Consider the following 15,926-nt stretch of genomic DNA (forward strand, 5'->3'; position numbering starts at 1 on the left):
TGTTTTTTAGTGCAACGTTTAATTTTTTTCTATTTGATCTTGTTCCAAACATAGATGCCTAAGTATTTTGGGTGAACGTTCAAAGTACATTTCCCCATCTCTACACACAAGAGAATCTCATCTTCTGACTAGAAATATGGCCAACCTTTCTATTGTTGCTGTCAACTCACTGGGCATTGGAGTTGTTTTTTCCCCCAAAAGAAGTTAGACAAATCACCAATTACTTGAGGTTTCAGTAGTTGCTAAACAACTCTATTCCAACAGCTTGTTCCTGTTTTATGACTTCTTTTGAGCTTTTGCATAGCTGTCTTTGTTTTTTTTTGTCATCTTAGCAAAGTTTCTTCGGAAAGAAACGTTATTTAAGACAGACTGTTAAGGAACATTTGCCGTGACCCGGATTCGAACCGGGGTTGCTGCGGCCACAACGCAGAGTACTAACCACTATACGATCACGGCACGTTTCCTCAGTTCCATCTGAAAGCTGTGGTGATCAGCTGTGACCACACCATTGTAAAGATGTCGACTTGAAAAGTTCGAGAGCTCATGAAAAAGCTTTATCAACATTTTCTTCAGGCCGGATTTGAACCAGTGACCTAAGGATGTCTTTTGAGCTGCTTCTACAGTCCTCCGCTCTACCAACTGAGCTATCGAAGGGCGGGCAAAGTCAGAAGCACTTAGTACTTTGTGCATTGTGATCTTGAGTGCAACGTTTAATTTTTTCTATTTGATCTTGTTCCAAACATAGATGCCTAAGTATTTTGGGTGAACGTTCAAAGTACATTTCCCCATCTCTACACACAAGAGGATCTCATCTTCTGACTAGAAATATGGCCAACCTTTCTATTGTTGCTGTCAACTCACTGGGCATTGGAGTTGTTTTTTCCCTCAAAAGAAGTTAGACAAATAACCAATTACTTGAGGTTTCAGCAGTTGCTAAACAACTCTATTCCAACAGCTTGTTCCTGTTTTATGACTTCTTTTGAGCTTTTGCATAGCTGTCTTTGTTTTTCTTGTCATCTTAGCAAAGTTTCCTCTGAAAGAAACGACATTTAAGACGGAATGTAAAGGAACATTTGCCGTGACTCGGATTCGAACCGGGGTTGCTGCGGCCACAACGCAGAGTACTAACCACTATACGATCACGGCACGTTTCCTCAGCTCCATCTGTAAGCTGTGGTGATCAGCTGTGACCACACCATTGTAAAGATGTCGACTTGAAAAGTGCTAGAGCTCATGAAGAAGCTTTATCAACATTTTCCTTCGAGCCAGATTTGAACCAGCGACCTTAGGATGTCTTTTGAGCTGCCTCTACAGTCCTCCGCTCTACCAACTGAGCTATCGAAGGGTGGTCAATGCTGGAAGCAATTAGTACTTTGTGCATTGTGTTTTTTAGTGCAACGTTTAATTTTTTTCTATTTGATCTTGTTCCAAACATAGATGCCTAAGTATTTTGGGTGAACGTTCAAAGTACATTTCCCCATCTCTACACACAAGAGAATCTCATCTTCTGACTAGAAATATGGCCAACCTTTCTATTGTTGCTGTCAACTCACTGGGCATTGGAGTTGTTTTTTCCCCCAAAAGAAGTTAGACAAATCACCAATTACTTGAGGTTTCAGTAGTTGCTAAAAAACTCCATTCCAACAGCTTGTTCCTGTTTTATGACTTCTTTTGAGCTTTTGCATAGCTGTCTTTGTTATTCTTGTCATCTTAGCAAAGTTTCCTCGGAAAGAAACGTTATTTAAGACAGACTGTAAAGGAACATTTGCCGTGACCCGGATTCGAACTGGGGTTGCTGCGGCCACAACGCAGAGTACTAACCACTATACGATCACAGCACGTTTCCTCAGCTCCATCTGTAAGCTGTGGTGATCAGCTGTGACCACACCATTGTAAAGATGTCGACTTGAAAAGTGCGAGAGCTCATGAAGAAGCTTTACCAGCATTTTCCTTTGAGCCAGATTTGAACCAGCGACCTAAGGATGTCTTTTAAGCTGCCTCTACAGTCCTCCGCTCTACCAACTGAGCTATCGAAGGGTGGTCAATGCTGGAAGCAATTAGTACTTTGTGCATTGTGTTTTTTAGTGCAACGTTTAATTTTTTTCTATTTGATCTTGTTCCAAACATAGATACCTAAGTATTTTGGGTGAACGTTCAAAGTACATTTCCCCATCTCTACACACAAGAGGATCTCATCTTCTGACTAGAAATATGGCCAACCTTTCTATTGTTGCTGTCAACTCACTGGGCATTGGAGTTGTTTTTACCCCCAAAAGAAGTTAGACAAATCACCAATTACTTGAGGTTTCATTAGTTGCTAAACAACTCTATTCCAACAGCTTGTTCCTGTTTTATGACTTCTTTTGAGCTTTTGCATACCTGTCTTTGTTTTTCTTGTCATCTTAGCAAAGTTTCCTCTGAAAGAAACAATATTTAAGACGGAATGTAAAGGAACATTTGCCGTGACCCGGATTCGAACTGGGATTGCTGCAGCCACAACGCAGAGTACTAACCACTATACGATCACGGCACTCTTCCTTAGCTCCATCTGTAAGCTGTGATGATCAGCTGTGACCACACCATAGTTAAGATGACGACTTGAAAAGTGCGAGAGCTCATCAAAAATCTACATCACCAATTTCCTTCGAGCCGGATTTGAACCAGCAACCTAAGGATGTCTTTTGAGCTGCCTCTACAGTCCTCCGCTCTACCAACTGAGCTATCGAAGGGTGGTCAATACTGGAAGCAATTAGTACTTTGTGCATTGTGTTTTTTAGTGCAACGTTTAATTTTTTTCTATTTGATCTTGTTCCAAACATAGATGCCTAAGTATTTTGGGTGAACGTTCAAAGTACATTTCCCCATCTCTACACACAAGAGGATCTCATCTTCTGACTAGAAATATGGCCAACCTTTCTATTGTTGCTGTCAACTCACTGGGCATTGGAGTTGTTTTTTCCCCCAAAAGAAGTTAGACAAATCACCAATAACTTCAGGTTTCAGTAGTTGCTTAACAACTCTATTCCAACAGCTTGTTCCTATTTTATGACTTCTTTTGAGCTTTTGCATAGCTGTCTTTGTTTTTCTTGTCATCTTAGCAAAGTTTCCTCGGAAAGAAACGTTATGTTAGACAGACTGTAAAGGAACATTTGCCGTGACCCGGATTCGAACCGGGGTTGCTGGGGCCACAACGCAGAATACTAACCACTATACGATCACGGCACATTTCCACAGCCCCATCTGTAAGCTGTGGTGATCAACTGTGACCACACCATTGTAAAGATGTCGACTTGAAAAGTTCGAGAGCTCATGAAGAAGCTTTATCAACATTTTCCTGCGAGCCAGATTTGAACCAGCGACCTAAGGATGTCTTTTGAGCTGCCTCTACAGTCCTCCGCGCTACCACCTGAGCTATCAAAGGGTGGGCAATGTCAGAAGCACTTAGTACTTTGCGCATTGTGATCTTGAGTGCAACGTTTAATTTTTTCTATTTGATCTTGTTCCAAACATAGATGCCTAAGTATTTTGGGTGAACGTTCGAAGTACATTTCCCCATCTCTACACACAAGAGGATCTCATCTTCTGACTAGAAATATGGCCAACCTTTCTATTGTTGCTGTCAACTCACTGGGCATTGGAGTTGTTTTTTCCCCCAAAAGAAGTTAGACAAATCACCAATTACTTGAGGTTTCAGTAGTTGCTAAACAACTCTATTCCAACAGCTTGTTCCTGTTTTATGACTTCTTTTGAGCTTTTGCATAGCTGTCTTTGTTTTTCTTGTCATCTTAGCAAAGTTTCCTCTGAAAGAAACGACATTTAAGACGGAATGTAAAGGAACATTTGCCGTGACCCGGATTCGAACTGGGGATGCTGCAGCCACAACGCAGAGTACTAACCACTATACGATCATGGCACTCTTCCTCAGCTTCATCTGTAAGCTGTGATGATCAGCTGTGACCACACCATTGTAAAGATGACGACTTGAAAAGTGCGAGAGCTCATCAAAAATCCACATCACCAATTTCCTTCGAGCCGGATTTGAACCAGCGACCTAAGGATGTCTTTTGAGCTGCCTCTACAGTCCTCCGCTCTACCAACTGAGCTATCGAAGGGTGGTCAATGCTGGAAGCAATTAGTACTTTGTGCATTGTGTTTTTTAGTGCAACGTTTAATTTTTTTCTATTTGATCTTGTTCCAAACATAGATGCCTAAGTATTTTGGGTGAACGTTCAAAGTACATTTCCCCATCTCTACACACAAGAGAATCTCATCTTCTGACTAGAAATATGGCCAACCTTTCTATTGTTGCTGTCAACTCACTGGGCATTGGAGTTGTTTTTTCCCCCAAAAGAAGTTAGACAAATCACCAATTACTTGAGGTTTCAGTAGTTGCTAAACAACTCTATTCCAACAGCTTGTTCCTGTTTTATGACTTCTTTTGAGCTTTTGCATAGCTGTCTTTGTTTTTTTTTGTCATCTTAGCAAAGTTTCTTCGGAAAGAAACGTTATTTAAGACAGACTGTTAAGGAACATTTGCCGTGACCCGGATTCGAACCGGGGTTGCTGCGGCCACAACGCAGAGTACTAACCACTATACGATCACGGCACGTTTCCTCAGTTCCATCTGAAAGCTGTGGTGATCAGCTGTGACCACACCATTGTAAAGATGTCGACTTGAAAAGTTCGAGAGCTCATGAAAAAGCTTTATCAACATTTTCTTCAGGCCGGATTTGAACCAGTGACCTAAGGATGTCTTTTGAGCTGCTTCTACAGTCCTCCGCTCTACCAACTGAGCTATCGAAGGGCGGGCAAAGTCAGAAGCACTTAGTACTTTGTGCATTGTGATCTTGAGTGCAACGTTTAATTTTTTCTATTTGATCTTGTTCCAAACATAGATGCCTAAGTATTTTGGGTGAACGTTCAAAGTACATTTCCCCATCTCTACACACAAGAGGATCTCATCTTCTGACTAGAAATATGGCCAACCTTTCTATTGTTGCTGTCAACTCACTGGGCATTGGAGTTGTTTTTTCCCTCAAAAGAAGTTAGACAAATAACCAATTACTTGAGGTTTCAGTAGTTGCTAAACAACTCTATTCCAACAGCTTGTTCCTGTTTTATGACTTCTTTTGAGCTTTTGCATAGCTGTCTTTGTTTTTCTTGTCATCTTAGCAAAGTTTCCTCTGAAAGAAACGACATTTAAGACGGAATGTAAAGGAACATTTGCCGTGACTCGGATTCGAACCGGGGTTGCTGCGGCCACAACGCAGAGTACTAACCACTATACGATCACGGCACGTTTCCTCAGCTCCATCTGTAAGCTGTGGTGATCAGCTGTGACCACACCATTGTAAAGATGTCGACTTGAAAAGTGCTAGAGCTCATGAAGAAGCTTTATCAACATTTTCCTTCCAGCCAGATTTGAACCAGCGACCTTAGGATGTCTTTTGAGCTGCCTCTACAGTCCTCCGCTCTACCAACTGAGCTATCGAAGGGTGGTCAATGCTGGAAGCAATTAGTACTTTGTGCATTGTGTTTTTTAGTGCAACGTTTAATTTTTTTCTATTTGATCTTGTTCCAAACATAGATGCCTAAGTATTTTGGGTGAACGTTCAAAGTACATTTCCCCATCTCTACACACAAGAGAATCTCATCTTCTGACTAGAAATATGGCCAACCTTTCTATTGTTGCTGTCAACTCACTGGGCATTGGAGTTGTTTTTTCCCCCAAAAGAAGTTAGACAAATCACCAATTACTTGAGGTTTCAGTAGTTGCTAAAAAACTCCATTCCAACAGCTTGTTCCTGTTTTATGACTTCTTTTGAGCTTTTGCATAGCTGTCTTTGTTATTCTTGTCATCTTAGCAAAGTTTCCTCGGAAAGAAACGTTATTTAAGACAGACTGTAAAGGAACATTTGCCGTGACCCGGATTCGAACTGGGGTTGCTGCGGCCACAACGCAGAGTACTAACCACTATACGATCACAGCACGTTTCCTCAGCTCCATCTGTAAGCTGTGGTGATCAGCTGTGACCACACCATTGTAAAGATGTCGACTTGAAAAGTGCGAGAGCTCATGAAGAAGCTTTACCAACATTTTCCTTTGAGCCAGATTTGAACCAGCGACCTAAGGATGTCTTTTAAGCTGCCTCTACAGTCCTCCGCTCTACCAACTGAGCTATCGAAGGGTGGTCAATGCTGGAAGCAATTAGTACTTTGTGCATTGTGTTTTTTAGTGCAACGTTTAATTTTTTTCTATTTGATCTTGTTCCAAACATAGATACCTAAGTATTTTGGGTGAATGTTTAAAGTACATTTCCCCATCTCTACACACAAGAGGATCTCATCTTCTGACTAGAAATATGGCCAACCTTTCTATTGTTGCTGTCAACTCACTGGGCATTGGAGTTGTTTTTACCCCCAAAAGAAGTTAGACAAATCACCAATTACTTGAGGTTTCATTAGTTGCTAAACAACTCTATTCCAACAGCTTGTTCCTGTTTTATGACTTCTTTTGAGCTTTTGCATACCTGTCTTTGTTTTTCTTGTCATCTTAGCAAAGTTTCCTCTGAAAGAAACAATATTTAAGACGGAATGTAAAGGAACATTTGCCGTGACCCGGATCCGAACTGGGATTGCTGCAGCCACAACGCAGAGTACTAACCACTATACGATCATGGCACTCTTCCTCAGCTCCATCTGTAAGCTGTGATGATCAGCTGTGACCACACCATAGTTAAGATGACGACTTGAAAAGTGCGAGAGCTCATCAAAAATCTACATCACCAATTTCCTTCGAGCCGGATTTGAACCAGCGACCTAAGTATGTCTTTTGAGCTGCCTCTACAGTCCTCCGCTCTACCAACTGAGCTATCGAAGGGTGGTCAATACTGGAAGCAATTAGTACTTTGTGCATTGTGTTTTTTAGTGCAACGTTTAATTTTTTTCTATTTGATCTTGTTCCAAACATAGATGCCTAAGTATTTTGGGTGAACGTTCAAAGTACATTTCCCCATCTCTACACACAAGAGGATCTCATCTTCTGACTAGAAATATGGCCAACCTTTCTATTGTTGCTGTCAACTCACTGGGCATTGGAGTTGTTTTTTCCCCCAAAAGAAGTTAGACAAATCACCAATAACTTCAGGTTTCAGTAGTTGCTTAACAACTCTATTCCAACAGCTTGTTCCTATTTTATGACTTCTTTTGAGCTTTTGCATAGCTGTCTTTGTTTTTCTTGTCATCTTAGCAAAGTTTCCTCGGAAAGAAACGTTATGTTAGACAGACTGTAAAGGAACATTTGCCGTGACCCGGATTCGAACCGGGGTTGCTGGGGCCACAACGCAGAATACTAACCACTATACGATCACGGCACATTTCCACAGCCCCATCTGTAAGCTGTGGTGATCAACTGTGACCACACCATTGTAAAGATGTCGACTTGAAAAGTTCGAGAGCTCATGAAGAAGCTTTATCAACATTTTCCTGCGAGCCAGATTTGAACCAGCGACCTAAGGATGTCTTTTGAGCTGCCTCTACAGTCCTCCGCGCTACCACCTGAGCTATCAAAGGGTGGGCAATGTCAGAAGCACTTAGTACTTTGCGCATTGTGATCTTGAGTGCAACGTTTAATTTTTTCTATTTGATCTTGTTCCAAACATAGATGCCTAAGTATTTTGGGTGAACGTTCGAAGTACATTTCCCCATCTCTACACACAAGAGGATCTCATCTTCTGACTAGAAATATGGCCAACCTTTCTATTGTTGCTTTCAACTCACTGGGCATTGGAGTTGTTTTTTCCCCCAAAAGAAGTTAGACAAATCACCAATTACTTGAGGTTTCAGTAGTTGCTAAACAACTCTATTCCAACAGCTTGTTCCTGTTTTATGACTTCTTTTGAGCTTTTGCATACCTGTCTTTGTTTTTCTTGTCATCTTAGCAAAGTTTCCTCTGAAAGAAACAATATTTAAGACGGAATGTAAAGGAACATTTGCCGTGACCCGGATTCGAACTGGGGATGCTGCAGCCACAACGCAGAGTACTAACCACTATACGATCATGGCACTCTTCCTCAGCTTCATCTGTAAGCTGTGATGATCAGCTGTGACCACACCATTGTAAAGATGACGACTTGAAAAGTGCGAGAGCTCATCAAAAATCCACATCACCAATTTCCTTCGAGCCGGATTTGAACCAGCGACCTAAGGATGTCTTTTGAGCTGCCTCTACAGTCCTCCGCTCTACCAACTGAGCTATCGAAGGGTGGTCAATGCTGGAAGCAATTAGTACTTTGTGCATTGTGTTTTTTAGTGCAACGTTTAATTTTTTTTCTATTTGATCTTGTTCCAAACATAGATGCCTAAGTATTTTGGGTGAACGTTCAAAGTACATTTCCCCATCTCTACACACAAGAGGATCTCATCTTCTGACTAGAAATATGGCCAACCTTTCTATTGTTGCTGTCAACTCACTGGGCATTGGAGTTGTTTTTCCCCCAAAAGAAGTTAGACAAATCACCAATTACTTGAGGTTTCAGTAGTTGCTAAATAACTCTATTCCAACAGCTTGTTCCTGTTTTATGACTTCTTTTGAGCTTTTGCATAGCTGTCTTTGTTTTTCTTGTCATCTTAGCAAAGTTTCCTCGGAAAGAAACGTTATTTAAGACAGACTGTAAAGGAACATTTGCCGTGACCCGGATTCGAACTGGGGTTGCTGCGGCCACAACGCAGAGTACTAACCACTATACGATCACGGCACGTTTCCTCAGCTCCATCTGTAAGCTGTGGTGATCAGCTGTGACTGATCAGCTGTGACCACACCATTGTAAAGATGTCGACTTGAAAAGTGCGAGAGCTCATGAAGAAGCTTTATCAACATTTTCCTTTGAGCCGGATTTGAACCAGCGACCTAAGGATGTCTTTTGAGCTGCCTCTACAGGCCTCCGCTCTACCAACTGAGCTATCGATGGGTGGGCAATGTCAGAAGCACTTAGTACTTTGCGCATTAAGATCTTGAGTGCAACGTTTAATTTTTTCTATTTGATCTTGTTCCAAACATAGATGCCTAAGTATTTTGGGTGAACGTTCAAAGTACATTTCCCCATCTCTACACACAAGAGGATCTCATCTTCTGACTAGAAATATGGCCAACCTTTCTATTGTTGCTGTCAACTCACTGGGCATTGGAGTTGTTTTTTCCCCCCAAAGGAAGTTAGACAAATCACCAATTACTTGAGGTTTCAGTAGTTGCTTAACAACTCCATTCCAACAGCTTGTTCCTGTTTTATGACTTCTTTTGAGCGTTTGCACAGCTGTCTTTGTTTTTCTTGTCATCTTAGCAAAGTTTCCTCTGAAAGAAACAATATTTAAGACGGAATGTAAAGGAACATTTGCAGTGACCCAGATTCGAACTGGGGTTGCTGCAGCTACAACGCAGAGTACTAACCACTATACGATCAAGGCACTCTTCCTCAGCTCCATCTGTAAGCTGTTATGATCAGCTGTGACCACACCATTGTAAAGATGACCACTTGAAAACTGCGAGAGCTCATTAAGAAGGTTTATCAACATTTTCCTTCGAACCGGATTTAAACCAGCGACCTAAGGATGTCTCTTGAGCTGCCTCTACAGTCCTCCGCTCTACCAACTGAGCTATCGAAGGGTGGTCAATGCTGGAAGCAATTAGTACTTTGTGCATTGTGTTTTTTAGTGCAACGTTTAATTTTTTTCTATTTGATCTTGTTCCAAACATAGATGCCTAAGTATTTTGGGTGAACGTTCAAAGTACATTTCCCCATCTCTACACACAAGAGGATCTCATCTTCTGACTAGAAATATGGCCAACCTTTCTATTGTTGCTGTCAACTCACTGGGCATTGGAGTTGTTTTTTCCCCCAAAAGAAGTTAGACAAATGACCAACTACCATAAATCCTCTAATACAGGCCGGTATTCAATTAAAGGCCGGGTCTCCAATTTTGGCCGGTGTCGCAGTCAGCGGAGCCGGATGGAATGTGGAAACAAGCAAGTACGAGCGTCCCAGCGGCAGGGTTATAGTCCCCAAATTAACCAGCAGGAGGAAGTAGGGGTTCACGCAAAACTTTATTAGGCTTTTTCTTCAATCTTTGTAACACTTCAGACACGATCCTCTATCACGCTCCTGCCACACAGAGTCACGGTGTCAGTTAACCATGCTAATTCAACCCGCTCCACAGAACACACATCACCTTCCCTGTGGCTTACATAACACTCACACAACACGCAAATCAGCACATAGGAACTAGCAGAACGATAGGAAACACATATAACACAATACCCAGAATGCACCTGGCTTACAACCCCAGCCAGGTCATTACACTATCAAGTTCAAAGGGAACGTGCTGATTATGCTGCAGAACACTCTGGAGAGCAGCAGTAGGGGGTGTATGAACTACAGTAATCCCTCGTTTATCGCGGTAGATGCGTTCCAGACCTGGCCGCGATAGGTGAAAATCCGCGAAGTAGGGACTCCCAGCATGCCCCTCGCGGGGATTCCCTCCACGTCGCACCTACGTCACAAACCGCGGCTTTAAACGGAAGTCGCCTTTACAGCTCAGTCATCCTTTCTTCAGATTCATGATCAGAGTTTCCAACCTACCAATCAATCCAACGAACTATCAGCTCATAGTAAGTTATCTTACTTACTTCTGGAAAGCCCGGCATTTCCGTGTTACTTCGTTGACGCTCGAACGCTCGGGGGTTTCCTAGAGCAGCCGGCGTTTCACCGACGCTATCACTTCCGCGTCTGTGAAACCACGCTCCCTATTGAATTATCGTATGATCACATTCTCTGTGATCAGCAACGCTCTGTGCCAGACCGTAGGTACTAACACGCGATCGTTCATGTCAGTTCATTTCCTTTAATGTTTTCTGTCTTTTATTTGTGCCTGATGCGTTTCGCTGCATGCTGTGGAGCGGGGCGCTGCGGGCATCACCTTGTCCTCCGACCCACTGATCACTGATACGGCCGCCAAACAGCGAGCGCTCCGCTGTTTTTGCGGTCGGTAGATCTTTTAGAACTGCAGTTCAAAGGTAACTCATAAGGTGAATATATATGAACCCAGGCAGCAGTTTTTCTTTAGGATTGAGAGGAGATGCAGGAAGATAATAAACAGACAGGACAGAAAAATAGTCAAATAAAAACAAGTTAGTTTTTGTACCTGCTGTTGCAACATACAGACACCATTGAAGGTAATCAGAAGTAAGGAACAGAAAATGAAATAATTATTTTAATGTTTAGAGCAGCAGGAACTCCGAGAGGCTGCAGGCACATCAGTGAGTTTGCGGCTGCTGCGCAGGGGGAGGGGGGAGAGGACTGAAGCAGGAACTACCGTTGTTAAAAGAAATGTGTTTAACTTTGAAAATGTGGGCACAATTTTAATTGTCAAAAACTCCAGCAAACCATTAGTTCATTTTGCTCAAATAGAAATAGAGGCCTGCCTCTAATACTGGCCCTCCTTCCAATAAAGGCCTGGAGCTTGATGAGCTTGAGTCAAATACAAGCCCGGGCCTGTATTAGAGGATTTACGGTACTTGAGGTTTCAGTAGTTGCTAAACAACTCTATTCCAACAGCTTGTTCCTGTTTTATGACTTCTTTTGAGCTTTTGCATAGCTGTCTTTGTTTTTCTTGTCATCTTTGCAAAGTGTCCTCGGAAAGAAACGTTATTTAAGACAGAGTGTAAAGGAACATTTGCCGTGACTAGAATTCGAACCGGGGTTGCTGGGGCCACAACGCAGAGTACTAACCACTATACGATCACGGCACATTTCCTCAGCCCCATCTGTAAGCTGTGGTGATCAGCTGTGACCACACCATTGTAAAGATGTCGACTTGAAAAGTTCGAGAGCTCATGAAGAAGCTTTATCAACATTTTCCTTCGAGCCGGATTTGAACCAGCGACCTAAGGATGTCTTTTGAGCTGCCTCTACAGTCCTCCGCTCTACCAACTGAGCTATCGAAGGGTGTGCAATGTCAGAAGCACTTAGTACTTTGCGCATTGTGATCTTGAGTGCAACGTTTAATTTTTTTCTATTTGATCTTGTTCCAAACATAGATGCCTAAGTATTTTGGGTGAACGTTCAAAGTACATTTCCCCATCTCTACACACAAGAGGATCTCATCTTCTGACTAGAAATATGGCCAACCTTTCTATTGTTGCTGTCAACTCACTGGGCATTGGAGTTGTTTTTTCCCCCCAAAGGGAGTTAGAGAAATCACCAATTACTTGAGGTTTCAGTAGTTGCTTAACAACTCCATTCCAACAGCTTGTTCATGTTTTATGACTTCTTTTGAGCTTTTGCATACCTGTCTTTGTTTTTCTTGTCATCTTAGCAAAGTTTTCTCTGAAAGAAACAATATATAAGACGGAATGTAAAGGAACATTTGCCGTGACCCGGAATCAAACTGGGGTTGCTGCAACCACAATGCAGAGTACTAACCACTAAACGATCATGGCACTCTTCCTCAGCTCCATCTGTAAGCTGTGATGATCAGCTGTGACCACACCATTGTAAAGATGACGACTTGAAAAGTGCGAGAGCTCATCAAAAATGTACATAACCAATTTCCTTCGAGCCGGATTTGAACCAGCGACCTAAGGATGTCTTTTGAGCTGCCTCTACAATCCTCCGCTCTACCAACTGAGCTATCGAAGGATAGTCAATGCTGGAAGCAATTAGTACTTTGTGCATTGTGTTTTTTAGTGCAACGTTTAATTTTTTTCTATTTGATCTTGTTCCAAACATAGATGCCTAAGTATTTTGGGTGAACGTTCAAAGTACATTTCCCCATCTCTACACACAAGAGGATCTCATCTTCTGACTAGAAATATGGCCAACCTTTCTATTGTTGCTGTCAACTCACTGGGCATTGGAGTTGTTTTTCCCCCAAAAGAAGTTAGACAAATCACCAATTACTTGAGGTTTCAGTAGTTGCTAAACAACTCTATTCCAACAGCTTGTTCCTGTTTTATGACTTCTTTTGAGCTTTTGCATAGCTGTCTTTGTTTTTCTTGTCATCTTAGCAAAGTTTCCTCGGAAAGAAACGTTATTTAAGACAGACTGTAAAGGAACATTTGCCGTGACCCGGATTCGAACCGGGGTTGCTGCGGCCACAACGCAGAGTACTAACCACTATACGATCACGGCACGTTTCCTCAGCTCCATCTGTGAGCTGTGGTGATCAGCTGTGACCACACCATTGTAAAGATGTCGACTTGAAAAGTGCGAGAGCTCATGAAGAAGCTTTATCAACATTTTCCTTCGAGCCGGATTTGAACCAGCGACCTGAGGATGTGTTTTGAGCTGCCTCTACAGTCCTCCGCTCTACCAACTGAGCTATCGAAGGGTGGTCAATGCTGGAAGCAATTAGTACTTTGTGCATTGTGTTTTTTAGTGCAACGTTTAATTTTTTTCTATTTGATCTTGTTCCAAACATAGATGCCTAAGTATTTTGGGTGAACGTTCAAAGTACATTTCCCCATCTCTACACACAAGAGGATCTCATCTTCTGACTAGAAATATGGCCAACCTTTCTATTGTTGCTGTCAACTCACTGGGCATTGGAGTTGTTTTTTCCCCCAAAAGAAGTTAGACAAATCACCAAATACTTGAGGTTTCAGTAATTGCTAAACAACTCTATTCCAACAGCTTGTTCCTGTTTTATGACTTCTTTTGAGCTTTTGCATAGCTGTCTTTGGTTTTTTTTTGTCATCTTAGCAAAGTTTCTTCGGAAAGAAACGTTATTTAAGACAGACTGTAAAGGAACATTTGCCGTGACCCGGATTCGAACCGGGGTTGCTGCGGCCACAACGCAGAGTACTAACCACTGTACGATCACGGCACGTTTCCTCAGCTCCATCTGTAAGCTGTGGTGATCAGCTGTGACCACACCATTGTAAAGATGTCGACTTGAAAAGTTCGGGAGCTCATGAAGAAGCTTTATCAACATTTTCCTTCAGACCGGATTTGAACCAGCGACCTAAGGATGTCTCTTGAGCTGCCTCTACAGTCCTCCGCTCTACCAACTGAGCTATCGAAGGGCGGGCAATGTCAGAAGCACTTAGTACTTTGTGCATTGTGATCTTGAGTGCAACGTTTAATTTTTTCTATTTGATCTTGTTCCAAACATAGATGCCTAAGTATTTTGGGTGAACGTTCAAAGTACATTTCCCCATCTCTACACACAAGAGGATCTCATCTTCTGACTAGAAATATGGCCAACCTTTCTATTGTTGCTGTCAACTCACTGGGCATTGGAGTTGTTTTTTCCCCCAAAAGAAGTTAGACAAATCACCAATTACTTGAGGTTTCAGTAGTTGCTAAACAACTCTATTCCAACAGCTTGTTCCTGTTTTATGACTTCTTTTGAGCTTTTGCATAGCTGTCTTTGTTTTTTTTTTTGTTATATTAGCAAAGTTTCCTCTGAAAGAAACGACATTTAAGACGGAATGTAAAGGAACATTTGCCGTGTCCCGGATTCGAACCGGGGTTGCTGCAGCCACAACGCAGAGTACTAACCACTATACAATCACTGCACGTTTCCTCAGCTCCATCTGTGATGCTCAGCTGCGGCCACACAATTGTAAAGATATCGACTTGAAAAGTGCGAGAGCTCATCAAAAAACTACTTCAACATTATCTTCGAGCCAGATTTGAACCAGCGACCTAAGGATGTCTTTTGAGCTGCCTCTACAGTCCTCCGCTCTACCAACTGAGCTATCGAAGGGTGGTCAATGCTGGAAGCAATTAGTACTTTGTGCATTGTGTTTTTTAGTGCAACGTTTAATTTTTTTCTATTTGATCTTGTTCCAAACATAGATACCTAAGTATTTTGGGTGAACGTTCAAAGTACATTTCCCCATCTCTACACACAAGAGGATCTCATCTTCTGACTAGAAATATGGCCAACCTTTCTATTGTTGCTGTCAACTCACTGGGCATTGGAGTTGTTTTTACCCCCAAAAGAAGTTAGACAAATCACCAATTACTTGAGGTTTCATTAGTTGCTAAACAACTCTATTCCAACAGCTTGTTCCTGTTTTATGACTTCTTTTGAGCTTTTGCATACCTGTCTTTGTTTTTCTTGTCATCTTAGCAAAGTTTCCTCTGAAAGAAACAATATTTAAGACTGAATGTAAAGGAACATTTGCCGTGACCCGGATTCGAACTGGGATTGCTGCAGCCACAACGCAGAGTACTAACCACTACACGATCATGGCACTCTTCCTCAGCTCCATCTGTAAGCTGTGATGATCAGCTGTGACCACACCATTGTAAAGATGTCGACTTGAAAAGTGCGAGAGCTCATCAAAAATCTACATCACCAATTTCCTTCGAGCCGGATTTGAACCAACGACCTACGGATGTCTTTTGTGCTGCCTCTACAGTCCTCCGCTCTACCAACTGAGCTATCGAAGGGTGGTCAATGCTGGAAGCAATTAGTACTTTGTGCATTGTGTTTTTTAGTGGAACGTTTAATTTTTTTCTATTTGATCTTGTTCCAAACATAGATGCCTAAGTATTTTGGGTGAACGTTCAAAGTACATTTCCCCATCTCTACACACAAGAGGATCTCATCTTCTGACTAGAAATATGGCCAACCTTTCTATTGTTGCTGTCAACTCACTGGGCATTGGAGTTGTTTTTTCCCCCAAAAGAAGTTAGACAAAACACCAAATACTTGAGGTTTCAGTAATTGCTAAACAACTCTATTCCAACAGCTTGTTCCTGTTTTATGACTTCTTTTGAGCTTTTGCATAGCTGTCTTTGTTTTTTTTTTTGTCATCTTAGCAAAGTTTCTTCGGAAAGAAACGTTATTTAAGACAGACTGTAAAGGAACATTTGCCGTGACCCGGATTCGAACCGGGGTTGCTGCGGCCACAACGCTGAG

General features: G+C 42.1%; 10 non-coding genes across 10 annotated transcripts; all 10 read right to left on the minus strand.

The window, feature by feature from the left end:
• Window positions 1-384: 384 nt before the first annotated feature.
• trnah-gug (transfer RNA histidin (anticodon GUG)) lies at window positions 385-456 on the minus strand. Its single transcript has one exon. It is a non-coding gene; the product is annotated as a tRNA-His (tRNA).
• Window positions 457-2,640: 2,184 nt separating this feature from the next.
• trnay-gua (transfer RNA tyrosine (anticodon GUA)) lies at window positions 2,641-2,729 on the minus strand. Its single transcript is given in 2 exon segments — window positions 2,641-2,676; window positions 2,693-2,729. It is a non-coding gene; the product is annotated as a tRNA-Tyr (tRNA).
• A 1,294-nt stretch (window positions 2,730-4,023) lies between these two features.
• Window positions 4,024-4,112, minus strand: trnay-gua (transfer RNA tyrosine (anticodon GUA)). The gene is given in 2 exon segments: window positions 4,024-4,059; window positions 4,076-4,112. It is a non-coding gene; the product is annotated as a tRNA-Tyr (tRNA).
• Window positions 4,113-4,534: 422 nt separating this feature from the next.
• On the minus strand, window positions 4,535-4,606 carry trnah-gug (transfer RNA histidin (anticodon GUG)). The gene has a single exon. It is a non-coding gene; the product is annotated as a tRNA-His (tRNA).
• A 3,567-nt stretch (window positions 4,607-8,173) lies between these two features.
• On the minus strand, window positions 8,174-8,262 carry trnay-gua (transfer RNA tyrosine (anticodon GUA)). The gene is given in 2 exon segments: window positions 8,174-8,209; window positions 8,226-8,262. It is a non-coding gene; the product is annotated as a tRNA-Tyr (tRNA).
• A 3,647-nt stretch (window positions 8,263-11,909) lies between these two features.
• On the minus strand, window positions 11,910-11,998 carry trnay-gua (transfer RNA tyrosine (anticodon GUA)). The gene is given in 2 exon segments: window positions 11,910-11,945; window positions 11,962-11,998. It is a non-coding gene; the product is annotated as a tRNA-Tyr (tRNA).
• Window positions 11,999-12,602: 604 nt separating this feature from the next.
• Window positions 12,603-12,691, minus strand: trnay-gua (transfer RNA tyrosine (anticodon GUA)). The gene is given in 2 exon segments: window positions 12,603-12,638; window positions 12,655-12,691. It is a non-coding gene; the product is annotated as a tRNA-Tyr (tRNA).
• Window positions 12,692-13,111: 420 nt separating this feature from the next.
• trnah-gug (transfer RNA histidin (anticodon GUG)) lies at window positions 13,112-13,183 on the minus strand. The gene has a single exon. It is a non-coding gene; the product is annotated as a tRNA-His (tRNA).
• Window positions 13,184-13,293: 110 nt separating this feature from the next.
• trnay-gua (transfer RNA tyrosine (anticodon GUA)) lies at window positions 13,294-13,382 on the minus strand. The gene is given in 2 exon segments: window positions 13,294-13,329; window positions 13,346-13,382. It is a non-coding gene; the product is annotated as a tRNA-Tyr (tRNA).
• Window positions 13,383-13,805: 423 nt separating this feature from the next.
• trnah-gug (transfer RNA histidin (anticodon GUG)) lies at window positions 13,806-13,877 on the minus strand. Its single transcript has one exon. It is a non-coding gene; the product is annotated as a tRNA-His (tRNA).
• Window positions 13,878-15,926: the final 2,049 nt, after the last annotated feature.

The sequence above is a fragment of the Nothobranchius furzeri genome, chromosome 10 (genome assembly GCF_043380555.1).
Source record: "Nothobranchius furzeri strain GRZ-AD chromosome 10, NfurGRZ-RIMD1, whole genome shotgun sequence".
Taxonomy (NCBI): Eukaryota; Metazoa; Chordata; class Actinopteri; order Cyprinodontiformes; family Nothobranchiidae; genus Nothobranchius; species Nothobranchius furzeri.